A 16256-nucleotide genomic window follows, 5' to 3' on the forward strand; every position below is an offset into this window, starting at 1 on the left:
TCAGACGTACCAGAGGGCGGTTTCTCAAGGATAACAGATTAAGCCGGGATTTTCCAGATATCCTGGCTGAATTATGCCTTGATTCAGTTTCACAAAAGCAGTAGCACATACGCTACCATGGCGATATGTCAGGGTTTGACATTTCATGTTGACATTTCCTGTTTTATTTTGAAGCTGTCCTTGTGTTTAATGCTGAATCCCAATCTCCACCCTCACAGACTCACAGACTTACGTGCGCGCTCCCGGAACTTGCGTAAGGGTTCAGGGCTGTCCCATTCCTAAAGTCGTTAAGTGCGCGAGGCCTCCCGCCAGACATTTTGAGCCCTTACTGCTCACTTCCCGTAAGTCTGCATCTCCGCAGACTTTTGGAAAGGGAATTACCCACAGTTCATTGTGTTGTGATATAAAAGGAGGTTACCAGGGAGAATGTAAACAAAACAGGGGGCGGAGGAAAAGGAACCCTGTGCGACTGCGAGACGAAAGAAGTTCACCTGTAAGTATAAATACATAACCCACTAGTGATTTAAATTCAGAAACTGTTGTCCCGTGATGATTTTTCAACGACCCTATTATTTCCTTTACAAACAGGGAGCGACCAACAAACGGAGGGAAGAAAACCAAAAAAAGGACAAATGAAGTTTTGGACTTTCTTCAAGACTAAAGACAAGAAAAGAGACTGAGGGAGCTGGATGAAAAGGAGGAGGAGAGGGAAAAGAAGAGGGATGACCAGTTATCTAAGTTAATTGACATTTTTGGGAAGATGGTGGACAAACAGTCCACAGTCCAAAAACATGCATGCTAGGTTAATTGATCTAAATTGCCCGTAGGTGTGAGTGTGAGTGTGTCTGGTTGTTTGTGGGGACTGCGGGTGGAAACTAGCATTTCTGCTAAACCCGGTGTATTTACACTGCTTAATGTAGTGTTCATGAATATGCATTGTCCCGTCTAAATAAACTTTGAAAATGTAGTTTTCTTCATCAACTTTTCATTCATAATTTGAGGTTCAATTTCTTTTGTTTTCATTTTATATTAGAAAAATCCTCAGTTGACCTGGTGTTGAATAAACAAGACTTGCTTTTCTTTAATCTGAGTACAGTGTTTGATTAAGATTCCCTATGTTAACAGAAATGCATACATCGAAATACTAGCAAGATAGTTTTAGATCCAACATAAACAAGTCAGGCAGTAATTTGGTTATTCATTTATTTATGACCACAAAATTTAAACAATTTCAGCAAGTTGAACAAAAACGTTGCAGTAAATAATGATAATAAAACTGAAATATTTAGCTCAGGTTACCATCAATTTATACACTCTTACAAAAATGAAATTACTCGGCGATTGAGCCTGGCATACTAGATCCGCTGGTATGGGTAGATTGAAAGAAAGACACTACATTAACAAGGAAATACATATTGTACTGTGCGCATATTTAAATTGTGTTCTTTGTGGAATTGTATGCTCCTTTATATTGGCTACCACTTTTTTTTCAAACATCCGTAGGATGATCATTCCCAAACTTATAATACCGGTACGTAACATTTTGGCTAGGAATTTTGTAAATTGAAATGTTAAATAAAGTTTATAAAAAAAACAACAAAAAAAAGAACATTTTGATCTGACGTGTTTCCGGTTTCTGCTAAGTGGTGTCCCATTCCTATTTATACCATTTGGAGCCCTCACACCCTCTCACACTTGATCACGTGACGCTGACGTCACTGAAAGTATGTGAGGGTTCAGGGCTTGAGGGTTTAGGGTTGAGATTGGGATTCAGCTTAAGTTCTTGTCTGACCTTCTTGTTCCCATCTGCCCTGATCATCTTCACCTGTGTCTCGTTAACCCTTGTGTATATCTAGTCTTGTCTTTCCCCTGCTCCTTGCTGGTCCGTCTTTTTCCTCCCTCCATGTTTCCACAGTCAGGTTTTTGTAATTTTTGGATTCATGTTCATGTTCTGTTTTTTGATCCTGCTCAGCAGTGTTTTTGGTTTTTGGTAGTTAAGAAATCACAGTTTTTGAGAACTCCTGCCTCCTGCTCTCCTGCATCTGGGTCCTCACAACAACATTCTTGACAGTGTTGAGACACTGCAACACCATTGTCACGTGAAGTTCCAACTTCCTACCCCCTGCAGAGGCGACACCTTGGAAGTAGCTTCAACAATGAGGCATTGTGACACCATGGCTGACCTGAAATGTCAGTTTCCTACCCCCTGCAGAGGCGACACCTTGGAAGTAGCTTCAACAAAGACTTGAACCACGGGAATGCCATATGATGGAGTTCCTGACTGACTATGGGGTAGTTTCCAACTGAATGATCACATCTGACTTTAAATACCCGTTACTTGCTTTTGTCTTTCACCTTTGGTTTGTTGATTCTTGCCGTTTGTGCTTTGAACTTACTGTATAAAAGTCCTGTTGTCAAACCATTCGTGGTCAGCACACCAACCCAGTCATGCACTGAGTTTGGTCCGCTCACCGCAGGCTACTGAATAAAACTCACTACACCACAGCCGATTTCTGAACTGGATTTTATATTATTCCTCAACAACAGCGATATATATATATATATATATATATATATATATATCTGTATTTATCCGTTCGGACATTCGTTTGTGTAAAAGCATCAGTGCGTGTACTGTTAACATGTGTAACAGGACAATACAAAAACAAACCACACAATCAATGTAAAGCAACATCCATTGGGCAATCACAAGTACTGCTTAGATTTAAATGCTGTAAACCATAGCATAGATAAAATAAGAGAGAACAAAGAGATAAAAATAAGTCCCCCATTAAGTGCATAATAAATACAATGATTTTAAAAAGTATGTTTAAAAGCAGGTACAAAAAATAAATAGGTAAATCAGCTATTTATGAGTCTGGATGAGGGCACAAAGCTTGACAAACATACTGTGTGTGTGTGTGTGTGTGTGTGTGTGTGTGTGTGTGTGTGTGTGTGTGTGTGTGTACATATATATATATATATATATATATATATATATATATATATATATATATATATATACATATATATATATATATATATATATATATATACATATATATATTTGGCATTCAAAGAATATATGCAAATCTTCATAACCACAATGATTTTTTTTCATTCCACCATTAACCAAACTCATGTTCACCTAGTGTGGACAGGTACCAATACGTTATATGACTTTAAATAACACTCAATGGAGTATTATCCCCCCTGGATCATGTTGTGGTATCAAACCACCCGGACTGCTGAGGACCTTGGATGAGATGTTTTCTAAAATCAATAATGCTCGAGACAATTTCTTATTTTCGCCTTTGCAAAGGGAGAGCCCAGCTTACAGACCCCACGGTCTGCCTCCGATCTGCTGAACTCTGCCACTCTGTTGTAAGCAGGCTGTATTTATTGAAGCGCACAGGCGTGATTACATTGGTCACTTAACCTGCATAAGCACAGACATGGTTTCATTAGTTCCTCTTTTTCACACTACTGTATTGTCCGACCTCGCTTCTGCTTTTCCTGTTGAAACAGGTCTCTACTCCTAATATGGAGTTGCGGTTCATCTTTTGCTTAGCGTGCCCTTAGCGTACCCTTTATTATTTGCGTGTGCTGCACTTTTCACCAGCTGATCTTCGTCACACCTCGATACTCGAACTTTGCACACACCTATTCATGCCGCGCACACATATTCGCGCACTCGCTCTGCCCTGCAGTAGTTTGCACTCTGCTCTAACCTTTGCAATAATTGTTTAAGCTTTGCAATAATTGTTTATGATTATAGTCCCATTATATTCCCACAATCACCTCTAAAACAGGTCCTCGTTTATTCATATGAAGGGCGAGCTGGGCCACCCCCTGTGCCAGACACTTGAGCCTTTTGTTTTAACGGCTAAAATAAATACAGGGATGAAATCTGTGAGCAGGTAGCTTCTAATTCAGTACAAGTCATTTGTAAATTGTAGTCAAAATGCAAAATGTTCATATATTAAATCTTGACCTGTTGCCAAGTTTTCTTTGGGCCAGTCATGTTTGTACTGTAAAAGTATTGATAATATGTGGAACAAAAAAGAGTAACATTCTTTTTATTTCTTCATAATCCTCCATCAAAAGATGTTGCACATTTGGTGAGGAGTATTGCACACGCAATTTATCCGTTGTAGAATTAGTGAATCTGTGATCAATTTCATGGTCTTTTGAAGAAATCTTTGGACGTATTTACCTGGATTAATTACATCTGGCTTGTCAAAGCCGCACCTCCTGAGCCTGGTTTGGCCTTTGTGAAACAGATGAGGCCAGGATGAAATGATGGCGCTATGTCAAGTCTTATCACTTATCGTGGATTTTTGAATTCTACTTTTGTGAAACAGCCCTCAGAGTGTGTGTATGAACTGCTCCCCCTGCAAGTAAAATAAAGGTCTTTCTTTTGCTAATATTCAACTGGAGTTCATTTGATGATTTCACATTTGTCACAGTTTTTTTATTTGTTTTGTTCCTGTTTTATTTTGAAAGTCTGTGTCCTTTTGTTCAGTTATTAGTTTGACTTCCCCTGCCCATCTGCCCTGATTGTTTGTACCTGTGTCTCTTCAAGTCCTGTGAGTTGCTATGTCTTTCCCTTCCTCCCTGCTGGTCCGTACTATTTGTTCCCCAATTATGGTTTGTCCCTGGTTCTGTCTAGTTTCTTCCTGGATTCTCTATTTGATTCTTTTTGTATCATGTTCAGCAGCACTTTTAGTTTAGATAAGATACTTTACTTGTGTTGGATCTCCTGCCTCCTCAGTCTCCTGCATTTGGGTCCTACAAATGCAGTTGTTTTTCCACCACACTAGGTGACTGCAATATTCCAGTAAGACTGAAACAATATAAAATTCTAAAATAAAAACTTGGCATTGGCTCAATTTAGTGACCTTTTAATAATCTACATGCAAAAGAGCCCAAATGTACATCTGAGGATAATGCAGGAGTGACTTCATCACTAGTTGAGATGTTTTTTCCAGGACAGATCAGGCTGGTTTTAGACAAAATAACATGCTGCATAAGACAGCTAACCCCAAAGCATAGACAACACTGGTATAAAATGAGGATATCACAATAAACTCAGATAAAAATGTTCCATCACAATGTCAGGCTGACACTGGCATTCAGGAGTCATCTAACTTGACACAGTATCAAACACTGCATTCTGGCTTTTGAGAAGGAATTTGAACTCTCCCACTTTGAACAAACTAGATAGATAAGAGGCCCCCGCCTTCACAATGCTCATTATCTAAATACAGTTGTGCCTAATGCTGTTAGCCAACTGCCAACTGCCAACTGCTTTAGTTATGTTATTTCATTTATCTCATCCATAGCCTGCCTTATTTTTGTTGCCCTCATTCTTTTCTCTTCCTCCAAGTGGATACCCCCTGATTGCTTATCTGCACTACTGACAACAATGTGTATAATAATCCTGCTCAGCTTTATAGGCTTCATTGCCTCATGTCTTGATGTTAGTTGGTAGAAGGGAGGAAAGGGTAGGAATGATATACATTTTTAGTTTGCAGCCTTCATAAATGCACTTAGCCTGGTTGCACATGTCATGGAAAAATTCAAACATAGTATTTTTCTAACAAAAGATCAAGAGCTATTTTAATGCAATTACCAACGGGGGTCAGCTGCGAGAGGGAACTGATAGTGGGGGGATACGGGGGATGTGGATGCAGATAAAAAGGTGTTGATGTCATCTACTTTGCACTGTATGCCTTTATCTAAGAGAACTAGCACATATGTGTCAGCTGAAGGGAGGCCTTCATTTCTTTTTCTTTATTTTCTTATGTCATTTTAAAAAGTATATAAGAATATCTTTTAGTAATTCAAGGGAAAGCAGAAACTGATGCAGAAACTGACGCAGAAACTGACGCAGATCCTTCTAACAAAGCTGCATCTATGTAATGTACTAATTAATTGATTAGTATAATTATTTGGAGTTTATATGGCAGCCCACTGCTCTCTAGTCTAATTAGAGATGGGTTAAATGCAGAGAAACAAATTCCACCAGCCTGGCTGTGTGGTCATTAATAAATAAAAAATAAAACAAAATAATAATATAAGGCACCCTGTGCGTGCATGTGAAAATGCGTGTGCATGTATGTGCATGTTGTGACGCCACAGGAAAGGATGTACATATTAGGGATGCATGTTTTTGTATAACGCCAATGATGAGTTGAAACGTCACAATCATACAAATTTGAGTGTAGGTCATTTTGAAGTACATGCTTTTTAAACTTTAAAGGCCTGGCCTGGACAGTTCTGTTTTATGAGCACATTTGGTATTGCATTCAGGAAGGCAGGGATGTGAAATCATTGTGTAATAACCAAAGTGTAAAAGACAGTCAATACGTTTACATGCACTAAGAGAAAGTCGAATTATTGCCTTAGTCCAACTGATATTGAAGTTTTGAAAGCCATGTACATCTTAGTCGGGCTCCAGTCGAACCGAACTGGAGTTCTTGAAATCAAGCTGTTAGAGCCAGATAATGTTCTAAATCTTCTGAAAGTGACAAAACTGCGGAAGTGGGAATAACAACAGTCAACAACACGGTAGCAGAAGAAGAAGAAGAAGAAGAAGAAAACTTTGCATGCATCTTACATGCAACAAGATCCTATAGTGACTACAGTCTTTTTATCACCAAAAAGGAGGAGTTCTTGTTTTTCTATGAGTGGGGGTCTTCAGCCCTATCTATCTGAGTCAGACACCTAGCATGTCAGTTTTGGGTTCTCTGTTCCTGTTGAATGTTTTCTTAAAAAGGAAGACTCTGCAAAGCAGCTCGGACAGGAAGAGGTCCTGCCCTAAGAGTGAGCACTTGAATTGTTTAATCTTCAAGAACAAATTTAAGCCATTTGATCAAATCTTTACAGATCAGGATAAGAAAAACCTTTTTTAGGCATGGTAAGAGCTGCAGTACACAGACATTCATTTTACCTCACACTTCAAACAAACATTTACAAACGTTCTGTTCAATGACAAAAATACTATTTTCCTCTCTAACTGAGGCACTATAACAAAAATGTGTTGCAAATCTCTCCATCTTCTTAGCAAAATCACGTACACGCTCGCAGCAGCTACAGCAGCAAAAAAAAACAACATACCTTTAGAGTCACTCTCCTGAAGAGTGCACCTTTCTGCTTCAGTTTGACCTATATGGTCAAAATTCATTAATGATTTTAAATATGAGGTAATACCGATCAATCCATTTTCTATACCCGTTTTATCCTTTGCAGGGTAACGGGGGTCTGCTGGAGCCTATCCCAGCTATACAAGGTAATATATTTTTAAAAAGTCTTACCGTTAGAAGAAACATTGTGTGTGTGAATTCAGCAAATACGTAGGATGCTCCTCAAGTGAGTGTTTTCCAAAGAGTCAGGGCTGGCTATGAAACCACGTAACGCTGCAATTTTTAAAACATGACAAATGTTTAATTTCATGCTCCTGCCTTGCTGAATACAATAAGGTTTGAAACAGACAAGTATAAACACACTACCAGCATTCCATCCTGCCAAGAGTCTTGTGGCCTCTCCTCGTCTATGCAGTCCCAGTATCAACTGTGGAATCCCTTGAAAGGAAGATCAGCAGCTTTCTCCGGAAGTGGCTAGGCCTTCCACGCAGCCTCAACAGCGCTGCCCTGTACGGGTTTAGTAACACCCTGCAGCTACCTTTCAGTGGGCTCACTGAGGAATTCAAGGTAGCACGCACCAGAGAAGCCCTACAGTACAGGGATTCCAGGGACTGCAAGGTAGCATCAGCTGGGAAGTGAGGACGGGTAGGAAGTGGAGGGCTGATAAGGCAGTGGAGGTGGCAGAGTCTCGCCTAAGGCAGAAGGCACTAGTGGGGGTCTTGGCAACAGGAAGAGCAAGCTTAGGATACTTCCCAAAGACCCAAGTCAGCCAGGCCCGAGGCAAGAAGAGACACCATCTACTCCAGGAAGAGGTCCGAGCAGGTGTGGAGGAAGAGCGAGTGAGCAGGGCGGTGGGACTCCGGCAGCAGGGAGCATGGACAAGGTGGGAGAGCATGTTACAGCGCAAAGGTCAAACCTGGTCAAACATCATGCAGCCAGACTTCCATTGGGTTTGGTTCCTCGTGCAGGCAGTCTACGATGCTGTCCCAAGTCAAGCAAATCTCCATGTGTGGGGGAAGAGCGAGATACCTTCCTGCCCAGAAGAGGCTCCCTAGAACACCTCCTCAGCAGCTGTCCAACGACCCTGGCCGATGGCCGCTATCATCCTGCGGAAGAAGCTGACAACCCTCCGCAGAGCAGAGTGGCACAGGAGGTGGGGAAGAGAGAGAGCGAGGAAGCGAGCGGCCTTCATTGCCAACCCCTTCCGGTTCACAAAACAACTGCTCGGGGACGAGCGCAGCGGCAGACTCAAGTGCTCAAGGGAGGAAGTGAATCGCTTCCTCGAAAACACCTTGAGCGACCCACTGAGAGAAGAAGATCTGGGACCCAACAAAGCTCTCATCAGCCCTGCCCTACCAACATCAGAGTTCAAGCTGACGGAGCCTAGCCTAAAGGAAGTTGAAGAGGTTGTCAAGGCAGCCCGCTCAGCATCAGTGCCCTGAGAAGAGCGGATCGAGGAAGCCAACGAGAGGAAACGTGCCAAATACCAGGAGTTGGTGGAGGAATGTAGGGACAGGGGCTGGAGAATATTCTATGAGCCCATAGAAGTCGGCTGTCAAGGCTTCGCAGAACGCTCACTCTGCAAAGCCCTAGCTCGCTTGGGTGTTACAGGAGCAGCAAAAAAGAGGGCCAGGTGGTTGTGGCTAAAGAGGGCAGATCCGTGGGTTCCTACTGGGACGCAAGCCGGGAGCTGATCACCCCCGGCTGGGTCACCTAGGAGAGGGTGTCTGATGTTGCGAGACCCGAAACACCCGATGACCCTAGGATACATCACTGAAGATGCGCCCCAGTGCATCCAGGAGATGTTTCTTTGAAATTACTACTTGTGTTCACCAACAATATCTGTTATGGCAATCTATCCACAAAAAATGCCATATGAGGGATTTTGAAGCCATTTCCAACTCATGCTGATCTTGAAAGAAGTGGTCCGACAGGGAGCTGCGTTCAACACTTTATTTGCATGTGAAGCCTCAAAAAAACACCTACAAAAACCTGGGTGCTGACGAGCCGGTGTAATATCAAAAACAACTAAGCTGCTGGTGATAGCACAACAATACGGACCCACACAAACTCTGTGCACGGTTGAAAAACTGTGTGGCTTCCAGCTCCTAATTCCCCATCTGATCACCTGTGTCTCCCTTACTTAACCTCTGATTGCCAATCACCTCCCATGCCCACAGGTGCGCATGACAACCTCCACCCACACATACACACACACATAGCAGAACTCTAAATTGGCTACAACAATATCATTTCGGACCCTAATTTTCTCTCCAAGTCTCCTGACATTATATCTAAATGCAAAAAGGACCTTCTTTACTACATTATTAGCTTTTGTCTTCTGTAAAGATACATACAGCGTATCCTATGCATCATACTTTGTGTGGCCTAATCATATGGATTTAGCCCTTAAGTTGCAAATGTCATGTTGAGATCAGGAGGTCAGGCCTGGATGTCAGCAAGCATATAGCAGACATCTACACACATTTACCAGTTTATCTGTTTTAAATGCATGTGCATTATTATTGTTGATGGAATGTTCATATCTTTTTAATGTGATTACAGTTGTTTTACATTGCTTTACATGATTAAGACCAAACAAAAATGTTTGTGATTAAAGGTCCTTGCAGCTGTGACAGCCGAGCCAAAACTCTCAGAGACAAAACACGAGTCTGCACAAGCTGTTCTCATAAGGAAGGTTGTAGATGGTTAAGACTAATATTTCCATCACACACACTCCAGTCTTCCATCCATCCATCCATTTTTTATCCTTTACAGGGTCATGGGGCAGTCCACTCTTGTAAAATCAAAATACAAAAAAATTAAAATGCAAATATTTTGCTTAGTAAATTCTTTACTCTCAGCATATCGATGGAGTTGTTGGTATGTTTTTTCTTTATTTGTTTTTTTGCAGTTATATTGCTGAATTTAGTTATTTTTTAACAACTTCAGTTGTGCAACGGCGTGATGTACAGTAGCGGGGATTCTGCTGTCCAGCCTCTTCTGTGTTATCCTCTTTTCCAGCTTATAGTTCGGCTTGCCTGACAACTCCTTCAGAAAAGGGTGACGATGATCCTGAGATATATTTTGACAAGTTGTCCAATACCCAGGCTTTTGCTTGTTATATTGGCTTTCATCTCTTCTGCATTATGTGTGCGTACAGAAAGCTGTTTCTCACAGCCCCGGGTCTGTTATCTTGTCACAGTGGTATAGTCTGGTTTTAAAGTGGTTTATTACTAAGATCAATGTTTCAATACCAGTCAGTCAGCCGATTTACTTACTGTCACTTACTGTGTCATTTCATAAACAAGACATCATACGCACCGTCAGACAGGTATTTGCATCTTTCTCAAGAGCTGACGTTAATGCGTGACACCAAGGAAAATAACATCAAAACATTTGAAGTGAACAACTCCAACAGAAACTAAACAAAAGGTTAAATATAGTAACTACTAAAACTGCACCAGAACAAATAGTTTTACAAGATGTGCATGTGATATTTAATCTCATTGGTGAGATTAGATTGATTGATGATTGGTGAGCATATGTATCATCTAAGCAGTGATTGACAGCATTCAGACGGACACATTCCTAACCTAAAATGTGGGTAGGTTCAGCTGGGATATTCCATCCTGAGGCATTCTGCATGACAGTCTGTAACACCAAGTGGAGTGCAAAAAGTCCTGCGAAATAAATATTCATAACATCAGTTCATCATCATCATCATCATCATCATCATCTATGCAGCAATGTATAAGATCTGCTCCAGCCCTGTAATGTTTAAAGAAGAGTAAGGCAGTCCTAAGAATCGCTTGGTCTCCTTTTTTGCATTGCATCTTTCACACCTTCCCAGCAACTCAGAGGTGTTGGACCACCCGCTGCACCATGTTGTTATCCTGGCACACTTCAAGGCTTCAGGCCTTTCTTAACACCGGTTGCTCTTAACACTTGAGCTACTGCATGTATTCATGGCCCAACTGAAATCATCGTCAGTGTTTGGGATGTGGAGTTCTTCGCTGGATTAAAGAAATGAATTGTTCAGGACAAATAAACAACTGCCTTTTTGGAATACTGAAGAACAGATGAGAGTCTGCCAGGAAACCCGGGACCATGAAATGTTTTCAGCTCGTCCTGTTGTCCCGTGACCCTGTACAGGATCACGGGATAGAAATGTATAGAAAAAGGAATGGATGGATGGATGGATGGATGGATGGATGGATGATGGATGGATGGATGGTCCTGTTGTTAACATCCCTATTTACATCCTCCCTGCAGCTGTGAGACTACACAACCAGCACTGCTCACAGTAGACCACATACAACCTGACAATAAATATACATAAGGGAAATAATGTGCAATATCTTTCACTCACTGCAACGTGCAATTATGTAAATATCCATCTGTAAATATCCGTCTGTTATCTTTTTATATACTAGTATTTCTTATTATTTATCTTTCTTCTTATTATTATTATTGTATACCAGTTTACTGTTTATAGTGTGTTATTATTATTACTGTGTTATTATTTTTGTATTGATGCCTCTTATTTTTGCACTATCCCCTTTGCTGCTGTAAACTGCAAATTTCCCCTCTGTGGGACTATTAAAGGTTTATCTTATCTTATCTTATCTTAAATACTGTGCAAACCAGAGGAGGGAATTTACAGAGGTGAAGACTATCAACTGGCTAAAATCCCCCCCCTTTCCTTGTCAGATAAGACTGTTGTAAAAATGTATGACAGAGATGTCCCTGGACTCTTTCCCTCCTTCTCCAGATGTGCCTTATCAGGATAAAGCGCTGAAACCTAAAGTCAACTGACACCTTCATTTGAAACATTACAGTGTCTTTTTTTTTCATGGGGATTCTCCCGATGCACAAATGTGTGCAACAGTTATTATATTGTGTGTGTATTGCTGTATCATTTATTCCTGCACTATTCGGGTTGGTTTAACTGAGATTATTAACCAGCATTTCTTAAACACCCTGTACTAAATAATGGGCTTTTGTGTAACGAAGTAAATCCAAGTCACCTAAACACCACCAACCAGCAGGGCTACTACCTCAGTATAGACATGAAGTTAAATTGTGAAATTACTGACAAAAACATCACAGTTATTTTCTGATTTCATTTCATTTCATTTCATTTTATTCTTTATTTCATTCAAAAAAACAAAACAATTTAATACAAACACAAATACAAATGTTCCTAACTTATGAATGAAAAGGAGCAGAAAGAAGAAGAATCTTATCTGATCTGCCCCTTTCACAAATAACATAAATTAATAATAATTAAAAAAACAAAAAACTAAGTGAATAAAAACAACTAAAATAAAATTAAAATAACATTAAAATAAAATTACCACCGCCTACGGGTATGTCAATCAAACTCAACATTTTTCGTTATATTTCCTTAACATACAGGTTTTAATTGTTCTTTTAAATGTAATGTTTGATTTGGATTCTTTGTTTTCTCTGTTCAGATTGTTCCATAAATTGATTCCTTTCACAGAAACACAACGTTCCATCAATTTTGTCCTGCATCTTGGTTTTATAAAAATCTCTGTTCCTTTTAAGTTATACTTGCTTTTTCTTTTTTCAAATCTTTTCTGAATGTTGATTGGTAAAGTTTTTTTATGAGCTTTAAACATAATTTGCAGAATGCTATAGTCTACTAATTCATGAAATTTCAACAAATTTAACTGAAGGAATAATGGATTTGTTGGATCTCTATATCGTTTTCTACTAATTATCCTTATGGCTCTTTTTTGCAGAATGAAAATTGATTGAATATATGTTTTACAGGCATTTCCCCAAACTTCAACACAGTAGGTCAGATATGGAACAATCAGAGTGTTATATAAAATGTACATTGCTTTGTTGTCCAATAAATCCTTAACTTTGTGTAACAGAGCAATTGTTTTTGATATTTTTATCTTTGTATAATTGATATGTGATTTCCAATTCAAATTCTCATCCAGCATGACACCCAAAAACTTGGTTTCTCTTACTCTATTAATTTCAATACCATCTATATTAATTGAAGAGTCCGTTTCTCTCTTTCTGTTACTAAATATCATGAAGTTTGTTTTTTCAAGATTCACTGATAATTTATTTACCTCAAACCATGTTTTTATTTTTTTAAATTCCTTTTTAACCACATTCAACACATATGTTAAATCTTCCCCAGAATAACATAAAGTAGTGTCGTCTGCAAACAAAATACATTTGAGCAGTTTGGAAACATAAACAAAATCATTAATATACAAAATAAACAGTTTTGGCCCAAGAACCGACCCCTGAGGTACGCCACACTTAATAAATTGTGATTCAGATTTGACATTATTTATCTGCACATACTGCTTTCTATTCTCTAAGTAGCTTGAGACCCATTGATGTGCCACCCCTCTGATACCGTATTTGCTCAATTTTTTTAGAAGTATGGTATGATTTATGGTATCAAAGGCTTTTTTGAGGTCAACAAAAATACTTACAAAAAAATGTCTCTTATCAATTGCAGTGCAAATTTCTTCAGTTAATTCCATAAGTGCCATTGATGTGGAGTGATTGGTTCTAAATCCATACTGACCATTGTTTAAAACATTGTATCTGTCTATAAATGTATCTAACCTAACTACAAATAATTTCTCTAATATTTTTGAAAATTGTGGAAGCAAGGATACTGGTCTGTAGTTGGAAAAAACATGTTTATCTCCATTTTTATAGAGTGGAATTACTTTTGCTGTTTTCATATTATCAGGAAATATCCCAGTTGAAAATGATAGATTGCATATATATGTAAATGGTTCAATAACCAATTCAATTATATTCTTTACTAATATCATGTCCATATCTGCACAGTCAGTAGATCCTTTACTTGCACAACTTTTTACAATATTCAGTATTTCTTCTTTTTCTACCTTCCCAAGAAAAATGCTATTCACATTATCCATTATTGTGTTTTCATTTGTATTGTCTTTTATTGTTGGTATGTTTGCTGCAAGACTAGGGCCTATGTTTACAAAAAAATCATTAAACTCGCTTACTATTTCAGTTTTGTCATTAATGTCATAGTTATCTTTCACAAAATAATTTGGAAGAGCTGATTTTATTTGATCATTTTTTATTACACCATTTATTATTCCCCATGTAGCCTTTATATTGTTTCTATTTTTATTTAGTAAATCACCATAGTATTCCTTTTTATGTCTTCTTATTATCTGTACTATCTGTTTTTTTAGGTCTTCTTTCAGCGCCTCCAATGCTTCGTTAGATCTGTTTCTTATTAATTTTTCTGAGGTGATTCCCGTTGTTTTACATTGATAATTTTTATAAACTGTGAAAACAGGTAAATGATCACTTACATCAGTTATCAAGATCCCACTCTCTACTTTTCCATCAACTGCGTTTGTAAAAATGTTGTCAATGACAGTTGCACTCTTTGATGTAATTCTCGTTGGTTTAGTTATCACTGGAAAGAGACTCAAGGTATACATTGAATTTATAAATTCACTTGTTGTGTTCATTGAATTTGGATTTTCAAGATCAATATTAAAGTCTCCACATAAAAACACAATCTTATTTTGGCTTCTGTCAAACAGCTCCATTATTTTGTCTGTAAATGTCTCTACGCAGGAACCTGGTGATCTATAGACACAACTGATTATAGCATTTTTAGCTTTTTCATTGATAATTTCCACTGTGATAATTTCCATAATACTGTCAACAACAGTTGTCATATTGCTAATGACATTACATTTCAAACTAGTGTTGATGTACAAAGCTACTCCTCCACCTTTTTTAATCCTTCTATTTACATAATATAACTCATATCCATCTATCTGAAATTCATCCATATCCCCATCCTTCAACCATGTTTCTGATACTGCAATTATACTAAAACTATTTCTGAACTGCTTTATGTAATCTTTTATTTTTGATAAGTTACAATTTATACTTCTACTGTTGAAATGGATGATAGACAGTGTTTCATTCATGACTATTTTATCATTAAATTGCTCCTCCGTGTAATACTCACACTTGTTTTGAACAGGAATTAATATGTTTTTGTTTGTACCCTTATCTACATCATATATTTTACTCTCTAAATCTGCATCTAAGTTTGTATAATCATCCATGCTCCAGTATATCCATACATTCTGTATCCATTCTTCAATCCATTATCTTATATTTGATATCAGTTACATCAGCCATGCTACATTATCCTGTTCTAAATTTTTCTAGTTCTTTGAGGTCTCTTATCATCCTAGCCTGTGAACCTTCTTGTTCTCTTATCCATACGTTGCCATTTCGGGTCCATGTTGCTATTATTTTTTTCTGTTTTCTTAACATCCTTGCTTCTCGTGCGATGTCCCCATTCTTTTTTGTTAGATGTTCGTTTAAGTATACATTTGTACCTTTCAGCTTCTTTGCTTGCATTAATAAATCATTCCTCTGCTTTCTACTGATGAATCTTATGATGATAGCAGGTTTTGCCTTCTCTGTCTTTCTTGGTAATGTGTGACAAACAGAAATAGCATCATTTTGAATGTGTATGTGCTTACTGTGCAGAAAGCCCACCACTTGTTGCTCTAATGTCAGCAGTTCTTCCTGTGGGGCGTCTTCTGTAGTCTCCAAGTTTGCAGTAGCTCGAGCATATGTGCGGTGTCGAGTTTCCAGACCTGTTAATACTAAATTGTCTCTTTTTGTGTATTGTTCCAGTTCATCCACCCTCTGCTCCAGCACAATTATCTTTCTGTCTTTCTCTATTACCATGGCTTTCAGTGTTTTCACCTCCTCCACTAGTCCAATTAGTCGTTCCTGCTGTGATGTTAGTTTTGTCAGCTCACCTGACATAAAGTTTAGAGATCTTTTAATCTCTTCCATGTCATCTGCAGTTGTCATGTCTTTGCCCCGCGTACTGTTTCTTCTGTTCGGCATTCCTTCTTCACCAGCCGCAGGCCCGCTCCTCAGCACCAGCTCCGCACCACCAGCTCCGCACCACCAGCTCCGCACCACCAGCTCCGCTCCTCAGCCCAGCTCCTCAGCCCAGCTCCTCAGCCCAGCTCCTCAGCCCAGCTCCTCAGCCCAGCTCCTCAGCACCAGCTCCGC

This window comes from Cololabis saira, chromosome 5 (genome assembly GCF_033807715.1).
Source record: "Cololabis saira isolate AMF1-May2022 chromosome 5, fColSai1.1, whole genome shotgun sequence".
NCBI classification, from domain to species: Eukaryota; Metazoa; Chordata; class Actinopteri; order Beloniformes; family Belonidae; genus Cololabis; species Cololabis saira.